This window comes from Balaenoptera acutorostrata, chromosome 13, assembly GCF_949987535.1.
Source record: "Balaenoptera acutorostrata chromosome 13, mBalAcu1.1, whole genome shotgun sequence".
In the NCBI taxonomy this organism is placed as follows: domain Eukaryota; kingdom Metazoa; phylum Chordata; class Mammalia; order Artiodactyla; family Balaenopteridae; genus Balaenoptera; species Balaenoptera acutorostrata.
Window position 1 is genome coordinate 13,446,178 of NC_080076.1, and position 9,938 is coordinate 13,456,115.

General features: G+C 48.4%; 1 non-coding gene across 1 annotated transcript; it reads left to right on the forward strand.

Moving 5' to 3' along the window:
- Nucleotides 1-5,875: 5,875 nt before the first annotated feature.
- On the forward strand, nucleotides 5,876-5,948 carry TRNAE-UUC (transfer RNA glutamic acid (anticodon UUC)). Its single transcript has one exon. It is a non-coding gene; the product is annotated as a tRNA-Glu (tRNA).
- The last annotated feature ends 3,990 nt before the right edge of the window (nucleotides 5,949-9,938 follow it).

The window sequence follows — 9,938 nt, forward strand, 5'->3', positions numbered from 1 at the left end:
TGCTTTCCTAATGTCAGACTCTAAGTTCCAGACAGCTATGCCATTTTAGATGGCTGAAATTTAATTCAAGTGAACGTGAGATCAAGCCTGAAGGAAGGGTGCAGAGAGAGGAAACAGGGTGGGGAAGAGACCATGATGAGGGACCTCAGTGCTTTCCCGGAGGTGCTGAAATGGGAAATAATTAACCTCTGGAAAGCCTGCAGGGTGCCTTGGTATTTTCTGCCCCCCCCCCCCGCCGCCGCCGAGGCTGGAAGGTTAATTAGTTTGCCCTGTACGGAAGCGCCAGGCCCACAATTTAGAAGCACTGGCTGGACGCCTCACGTGCCCTCCTTCTGAGCAGAAGTCAGAGACAGGGGTGCTCTCTCCATGCGGGTGACCCACCCACAGGGGCAGCGCTCACCCCACCCCCGTCCTCATCCCCTACATTATCCCCGGGGGCCACCCGAGGGCGCTCCTGTGGTGTTTTGCCAGTGGTGCCTTCTGGGCCCTGCCAGGGGGCTCATCTGTCCTCCCGCCGCGGACATCAGTTGGTGCCACTCTGGGGCCAGTGCTATTCTCTGGCCACAGTCTCGTCAGTGTCACCACCCGCCCTTGCAGACACCCGACTTCTGAGAGGAAGCTGCCGTTTACCAGGGAAGAGGCCTTGCCCTCTGGGCCAGCTGGCTCCGCGACCTGGCGGCCCTGCCAGGAGGCATCCTCCCCACTCCAAAGGAGGCTCCAGAGGTGAAGGAATCTGTCAGAACTTGTTTTTCTGTGATAATTAGTGCTCTAGTTTCCAGTTGTGTTAAATGGGGTACTTGAGTCCTTGCCTCACCCGGAGCTGGAAAAAGAACTCTCCATTTTCTCTGCTTGTCCTTCAACAACTATGATTTTCCACTCTGGAAGCAAAAGAGTCACCTAGGGTGCTTTAAAAAATACTCATGGGGCTTCCCTGGTGGCGCAGTGGTTGAGAATCTGCCTGCCAATGCAGGGGACACGGGTTCGAGCCCTGGTCTGGGAAGATCCCACATGCCGCGGAGCAACTAAGCCCGTGCGCCACAACTACTGAGCCTGCGTGTCTGGAGCCTGTGCTCCGCAACAAGAGAGGCTGCGATAGTGAGAGGCCCGCGCACCGCGATTAAGAGTGGCCCCCGCTTGCCACAGCTAGAGAAAGCCCTCGCACAGAAACGAAGACCCAACACAGCCAAAAATAAATAAATTAATTAAAAAAAAAATACTCATGGAGGTCCCACCCCCAGGCCAATTAAATCAGAATTTCTCAGGGTGCGACGCTGGCATCAGTATTTTTTAATACACCCCAAGTATTCCCGTGTGGAGCCAGGGTTGAGAACCACTGTGGGGGAAAATACACCAACAGCCCTGATAACGCAGCGCCAGATGTGCAGTTCCAATACTTGTTTAGGACTCGTCAAGACTGCCCTTCATTTCCTGGAGTGGCTATTCTCAGGCTCCCAATTCTGCCTGACCTCTGACCCTCCCGGCACAAGATCCAGCCTCCAGTGCACTGAATCCAACTCCAGATGCCAGGCCAGCCCCGTCTCCGGACCCAACCTGTGGTCTGGTTTCTAGACTCCAGATCCATGGAAGAATGAGTTTCTGTTGTTTTAAGTCACCCGGTTTGTGATACTTTATCAGGGCAGGTCTAGGAAAGGAAGACAAGAGGTAAACTCAGGCCTGGTTTTTCAGTTTCTCCTCCGAGTGAGTTTCTACAGGTTAGGATGCTTGCACATGTAACAACCAAAACCCACTCTGACTGGTTTAGACAACAAAGGGGATTTATTCTATATATCCAGTTGCTTGATAAGAAGAGATCTGCATGCTGACAATATCATCAGATGAGCATATGAACACGGAGGATTACACAGGGGGACATGTGTTACTGAGGTTGGGGTGTGGGTATAGCTTTATCATCTCAGACAGAAGACTCTTTCCTTTGAACATGTGCATTCAACTTACTTCATGGTTTTCCTAGAACAAAACCATTCTTTACATTTGTGGATTGGAAAGGGATTTAGTATTGGAGTCATCCTCAAAAATGACACACCGGCTGTAGCCTCTTGAGACAAAAGTCTCCCAGCAGGTTTTAGAATCCAGTATGGTTCTACCAAGATTTCAAAACTCTTAGTTAGAGCTGCCGAGCTCTACCCAGGTGGGACAGCAGCTGGAGGCAAAGCATTCCTCAGCGTGAGCTCACCACAGGGCTGCAAACATGACAAATTCTCAGAAGTCCAGACACCGGATATCCCAGCCCTGCACACTGCTGTCAGAGAGAGAACTACAGACTCTTGCTTGAGTTTCTCCAGCAAGGGAACAAAAGCCACAAAGAGTGCTGGACACTTCGCTCAATCCCGTGGGCACATGTTATACGCTAATCGATGCTTTTGCCACCTGGCAGTGCGCTGTTTTGAGCAATTGTATATCTATAGGAAATAATAAAGTGATTCACTTTTATCTTGAAAACGTCAATAGTTAACATACATTCTATTAATATTGCCTTTTGTCCCCAGCTTCTACCTCCAATATTTAATTGTAATGTACTGTAGTTGCAACAAGTTGAATCAACTGAGATTGAAAAATGAGATGTAAAAAAAAAAAAAAAAAGTGGAAAAACATATCCTTTGTGGTCAATATTCATCTTGCAAAAAGGGTTTTTTTCTGTAAGGAAGCCTGCCAAGAGTGGGAAAGACAATGAAGATAGAAAGTGATTCACTGAATCAGCAGCTTCAGAGAGGTCAGAAGGAGACAGAACTGGCCCTTGTACTTGGCAAAGAGAAGAGAGTCAAGAGGTTGGCTGGAAGCCCCGGAAATGCATCCTGTGAGACGAAGAGAGGGCTGTGTGTGACCACGCAGTGGTCAGGAGGATGGGGTGGACGCCACACTGCCGGGGGAGGGAGAGGTGCCCCCAGCCGCCTAGGACATGACCTCCGCCCTCCCACACCTTGGCTCCCATCAGGGCCCCTTCCCTTTCCTGGAAGTCAATGTTCCCTTTATGTCAACAACCTCTCCATGACCTTAATACTCTCCACCCGCCAGGCTCCTGCTTGGGTTGTCCCAGAAGTGACCTTTCGGTCAGAACCTCCTCAGTAAGAAGACTGGATCCATGGGGTCACTCACCTGGGACCCCCAGCACTTAGCTCACCAGACTAAGAAAGCTCAGGCTAGAAGATGTTGTCAAACAAAATCTCCCTAGACTTTCTCCAGCAATCATGTCCTGGAATTATCCCAAGCATTTTTTTTTTTTTTTTTTTGGCTGTGTTGGGTCTTCGTTGCTGCACATGGGCTTTCTCTAGCTGTGGCGAGCAGGGGCTACTCTTCGTTGCGGTGCGCGGGCTTCTCATTGCAGTGGCTTTTTCTGTTGTGGAGCAAGGGCTCTAGGTGCGTGGGCTTCAGTAGTTGTGGCTCGTGGACTCAGTAGTTGTGGCTCATGGGCTCAGTGGTTGTGGCTCGTGGGCTCTAGAGTGCAGGCTCAGTAGTTGTGGCGCACAGGCTTAGTTGCTCCGCGGCTTGTGGGATCTTCCCGGACCAGGGCTCGAACCCGTGCCCCTGGCATTGGCAGGCGGATTCTTAACCACTACGCCACGGGGGAAGTCCCCAAGCATTTTGTAATCCCACCTCGACCTTCCAAAAAGTCTCAGTGAAAGAGGAGGAAGTCATTTATGTATCTGCTAGACATTTGTTATTGTCACCTGCCACCTGTGGGCCTGGTACTGTTGGTCGTATTTGGGATACTTCATGAAGACAGGCAAGTTTCTACTCTCATGAAGCTTACAACATAATGAAGGGATGCTGAACAAAGAAATACACAAACGCGTTTCAGTATTGACAAAGGATATGAAGAAACTGAAATGCAGCCATGCAGTACAGGGTGACTTCGAAGGGCCCACCTTAGTGTGGGTGGTCAAGAAGAGCCTTCTGAGGGGGTGATATCTGAGCCAAGATCAGAACAGAGAAGGAGGCAGACATGAGACCATCTAAGGAAGAGGATATAATGGATCTAAGTGGGAAGATGCTCATCTTGTTCAGCAGGAAGGAAGCCAGTGTGAAGTGACTGGTGACTCTCAACAGAGGCGATTTTGCCCACCAGGGGATACTGGACAATTGTGTTGCCACACTGGGCGGGGGGTGGGGGGTGCTCCTGGCAGCTAGTGGGTAGGGCTGCAGATGACTCTAAACATCCTACAGTGCACAGGGCAGCCGCCCATGATGAATTATCTGGACCAAAACATCACTGGTGCTGAGGTTAGAGGGTAAACTCAAGGGTGAGAGTGGCAAAGGTGGGCAGGGAAGTGATGGGGCCGTATTGGGCTGTGCAGCCCTCATGAGCAGTTGGGGTCACTCTAGAATGATGGAGGCCACTGAAGACTGCTCCTCTGGAACCCGGCATGGTCTTCTCTATTTTGCACTGATGGTTCTGGTGGAAAACTGACAGGAACGTACCACAACAGACCCTCATACAGAAGCCCAAACGAGAGAGAAGGGTGGCTTGGACGAGCAGGGGAGATGCAGAGACATGGATGGTTTGGGATATGCTCTCAAGATGAAACAGACAGCTCTGTCGGTGAACTGGCTTGTGTGCAGCGGTGGGGGAAAGAGGAATCAAGCATGATTCCTGAGATGTTCGCTGGAGCAACTGGATGGTTACTTGTGACATTTTTGTAACGAGAAAGACTAAGAGAGGATTTGTTTGCGGTAAAAAACCAGAAGCTCTGTTTTTGGATGGGATGAGTTTGTGACACTTATTAAACATCCACATGCAGAGATACGGCAGACAGTGGGCTATCACCATATAGATGGTATTTAAAGTAGATAAGATACACTACAGTCCATCAATTGTGTGCCGGTTTATAGTAGACTACTTAAACCGTAATACTAACTTCAGTATCAAAAGGGGGAAAAAAAGGAACATTTTTCCCTCTTGCAGTTTGCATAGAAAAAGTTGGTTAAGCTCTAATAATATATGATTCTTGGAAGAATAATTTTTTTAAAAGAGGCAGGACAATGTGAACTAAGAAGATGTTGACAAACACAGAATGATCCAGCAAAAGTAGTTAAGAATCAGGGCTCAGAGAACTTGAACTTCTTTCTGGCACCCCAACTTCACTTTCCTGATTCAATCGCTCCCCTGGTGGGGTTGCTGTTATCCCACTTCTCCGTGAGCCACCTCCCAAGCATCCGCAAGGACCACTGAAGAAAGTGCCCCTCTGTGAAGCCATCTCTGTTCCTGACCCGAGTGGCTGCTCTTTTCTGTGCATTTGAGACACTTGAAATCCAGTCCTTCCCACAAGCCAGGCCTATGTTAATGTCATATCCTCTCATTGAGTGCTATGACTATGTACTATGAACCCCAGTTTGCAGACCAAGTAACTAAAGCACTGGGAGGTGAAATTGCCAAGGTCACCCAGCTAGTCAGAGGCAGAGTCAGGATTTGAACTCAAGGCTGTCTGCTCCAGAACTCCTGCTCCTATTATTTTTTCAATGACTTTTTTCCTCCACTAGACTTTCAAGTCCTTAAAGAACAAATCAAGCCACACTGGGTTCACGGTGAATACCAAGTGTCCTAGGTTTGCAAAGTGCCCCATATTTGGAAGTAGTCTTGACATTTGAAATCCTATCGTGAAATCACAGCTACAAGTTTCAGTCTCTAGGCATTTACAACCCAGGCCACTGAAATCTGCTATAAACCACCAGTCACTAAAGGAACACTTTGCAAAGAGGAAAAGTAAAAATCTTGATTTTTCTTCTTGAAGCTGAGCTATTTATTTAAAAATCAGCCCAAAGCTGTATCAGAATTTTCTCTTTACTGAATTTCCTTTCTTTTTCCAGGAAGAAAAAACATATATCACTTTCCCCTTTTGTAGCAGGTTCTATGGGGAATTCCCTGGTGGTCCAGTGGTTAGGACTTGGCACTTTCACTGCCAAGGCCCCGGGTTCGATCCCTGGTCAGGGAGCTAAGATCCTGCAAGCCACACAGCATGGCCAAAAATAAAACATAATAATAATAAATAAATTGTAGCAGGTGCTCTGACCTCATCACTGTCCTCCCTCAGACAACACTGCCCCACACACTGACCTTCACCATCGTTATGGGGCTGCATTTACTCTACATCTGGAAACCAAGGCACATCTTCCTACACTGCAGAGAGTAACAGCTTAGCTCCCTACCTCTTGCTCCAACTGTTCATAAATTTTAAGCAGGATAATAGCAAAGATGTTCACTGCAGTGTTATTTAAAACAGCAAAAAGCTAGAAACCATCCAAGTGACCACCATTATTGATGTAGTTGATCAAATTGTGATACATTCACCTGACAGAATATTACCAGCTTTTTAAAATGTTTACTAAGAATTTTTATTAACAAGGGAAGATGATCACCACATAATTGGAAAAAAAAGGATATTGAATATAACATAACCACAATGTGTATTAAAAAGTGGCACTTACAAGATTCCCAGAACACTGCCTTGTTACCTCACCACCATCCAATCAGAAGAAAGTCACACACCCTGCAGCCCTCACCCCAAATTTTGCCTATAAAAACTTTTCCCTAAAAACCATCAGGGAGTTTGGGTTTTTTGAGTACGAGCCACCCATTTTCCTTGGCTGGCCCTGCAATAAACCTTTCTCTGCTCAGAAAAAGAAAAAAAAAAAAAAGTGGTACATAGACAAAAGACTGGAAAGAAATAAAACAATGGCAATGTGTTAATGGGATCATGGCTCAGCTTTTTTCCTCATTAAGCTTCCTAACTTTTCCAGCTTTTTGTGTGCATTATCTTCTAGTCAGAAAAAGACATTATTGGTTATATTTTAAAATGTGTCTGTGGCTTCTGGGGTGAGAGAAGCCTTTGTTCCATTTCTGGCACCTTTCTAAAGATGGTTAGTCATTTCTAGTGCTGAAAAGGAAGGGTACCAATTAAAAAGCCCACAAGGTGTTTGCAAAGTTGGTGCATTCTTTTATGAATAAAAATGTGTTGAAAGAATATTATGTGCTAGGTGCAGGGCAAGTCCTGAGATACAGATATTAGTAAGGCAAGGTCTCCCCTTCAAGGAGCTTACAAGATGCCCATTTAAAATCTTACAATGAGAAAAGAATGTGTAAAGAAAGGTGGACCCAAATCCTTAAAGATGAATACGTTTCTATTATCATCATTTAAAAAATCTATCTAGTGATTTAAACAATCAACCAAGTGTAAAAGAGTGACAACATAAATGGGGGTCCCAAATATTGATGTTTGTTGCAAATCTGTCCCCTAACCTTCCGAAGGTCTGGCTGTAATCCCCCCTTTCCCTCTCCAGTACCCTCCACAGGAAGGTAACGCAACACACCAGAAATTTCCCGAATATGGTTTGTGCTCAAGTCTTACCTCAGAGTTATATTTCCTCCTCCTATAAAAAGTAGCTCCCTATCCATAAATTGCATCGTACTCGACAGATCTTTCCTTTTTCAGTCATGAGACCTCTCCCATGCTGTCATCTGGTTTGTGACATCCTGGATCCTCCCCAAGTACAAACCAGCCTGCCCCCTTGCTCTCCTGGGCAGTCCCTCTTCACTAAGGCAGCGAGAACACAATTCTGTCTAGTGATAGATCCACAGACACATCCCCCCCCCCAAAAAAAACCCAACAACAACAACAAAAAAAAACCCCAAAGCCCTCTTCCTTTTCTTTTTAAGCTAAATTTTGCAAGATCAGATCCATCTAGCATGAAAAGGTCCCAAACTATCCAAAGTGCTGACGATCCCTGAAGCACTCCCAGTGAGACAGGCAGTTAAATGCAATGGAAAACTGCTACTTGCCCTAAACTCAAACTTTTGTTTGATTAAGGAATAGTCAGGGGGGGATTAATCTCCTGCCATAGTGCTGTCCTGGGAGCAGTGAATGACGGAGCTGGAAAGGACCCAAGGCTGTGGCGTCCACAGCCTTCCTGTTACAAACTGAGGTCCCCAGAGCCCAAGGGACTTGCCTGAATTCCCACTGTTGGGTCAGAGCCAGCAGGCACCTGGCTCTTAAGTCTCACAGAGGGCTCGGTCCCAGGGCTTTCAAACTTTTACTTCTCAGAGAAAAACAAAGCTGCAGCCTGCAGTATGTGTGTGTGTGTGCTTGTGCGTGCGCCTGTGTACTAATACATAACATACGTGTACCGCATGGTGAAGATGGTCTCATCCACGAAATGGTTAAAAAATGGTGATAAGAGACAGTGGGGGGGCTTCCCCGGTGGCGCAGTGGTTGGGAGTCTGCCTGCCGATGCAGGGGACGCGGGTTCGCGCCCTGGTCTGGGAAGATCCCACATGCCGCGGAGCAACTGGGCCCGTGAGCCACAACTACTGAGCCTGCGCGTCTGGAGCCTGTGCTCCGCAACAAGAGAGGCCGCGGCAGTGAGAGGCCCGCGCACCGCGATGAAGAGTGGCCCCCGCTTGCCGCAACTAGAGAAAGCCCTCGCACAGAAACGAAAATCCAACACAGCCATAACTAAATAAATAAATAAATAAATTAAAAAAAAAAAAAAAGAGACAGTGGGGAGCCAGCCAGGCTGCTCTGACACCTCCTGGCGGTGACCTGACCCGGGGCTGATCCTTGGAACCCTCTGAGCCTCAGCTTCCTGTGTAAATGAGGATTATAATAGTCTCCACCTCCCAGGGCTACTGTCAAGATTAAGCCGACCACTAAAGGAAAGCAAGTGTCCGACCCCGCGCGTATGAATTTAACTCTCACGACTTTCAGAAGTGCAAACAAACAAAAAAGGGAAGTTCTGGTATTTTCTTCCCACACCCAGTGGTTCCTCTGGCGCGTCCCAGGGCTGAACACACGCCCCTGGGGAGACCACACTGTCCTCCGTGCTCCCTCCCCGGCTGGCACTGGCCAGAAGAAACCCACCTCCTCACAAGGCTTTGCGCCGATGGCGCTGGTGTCCCTCTGGCGCCAGCTCTGTCCACACACCTTCCCCCGGGGCCCAGCAGCGGTCCTAGGGCAATCTTATGCAACCAGGCCACAAGCATTTCATCTGCTGGGAAGAGCCCTGCTCCCTGAGAAAACCCCCGAACGGTGCCTGTTCGGCTCATGTCATGTGAAGAACGACACGAGCGCAGCGAGCGCCCAAGGCTGCTCACCGCGGTGACAATGGCTGAGATTCATCAAAGGCATAAATCAGCTCATTGTCCAGACTGCGGTTTCCACTTGGTTTTGGATAATTTACTTAATATTTATTGATCACGGAGGATGTGAAATGGCCTGTCCTGGGTCAAATCAGCAATTTAAAATAGGGAGATACAGGGGAATGCCTAACCACGGCCAAAGTCATCCGTCCCCAGGAAATTCACAGACACACCCTGGGCAGGTGACCCTGGAGTGGGTGGGTGGGAGCAGCTCACCAGGCATCTCTCACAGCGCCAAGAACTCTATTAAGTTCAACCAGAGGAAATGTGGGGATGCGGCCGATGTCTAGTCCGCCCAAACAGCTGAAAAGGGTTCCATCTCATACCTGTGCCAACGCGCTGCCGCTTGAAGGACCAACAGCAGGACTCAAACAGGGGAAGGGTCTCTCCGCACCGAAGGGAAGGGACTGTCTGCAGACCAGCGAAACCGTAGTGCCCCGCGTGACCTTGCAGCTCCTGCCAATAGCTGAATTAACACGAGTCACGTTCATCAATCCAGGGAGGAAAGTAACATTTTGCTGAGTATCAGAAACTCGTAGTTAGTTCTGGTTCTCACTCCGTCAGAGAGGTCACCACGGCGGGCACCCCTGAATTTCTTTCTCACAACCCTGGGTAAAAGCGCTGCAAAATAGAAGCAGAGGAGAAAATAAATGAATCCACACGTCCAAAGCCACCCAGAGGAAGGCCGGATTTCGGCCCTGGCTTAAAAAGCTCTTCCCTCCTGCTCTCAGGTCCCCGGGGCCAGGTAGGAGTTGGCGGAGGCTGAGCGGACCTCCTGGGAGTCTCCTGG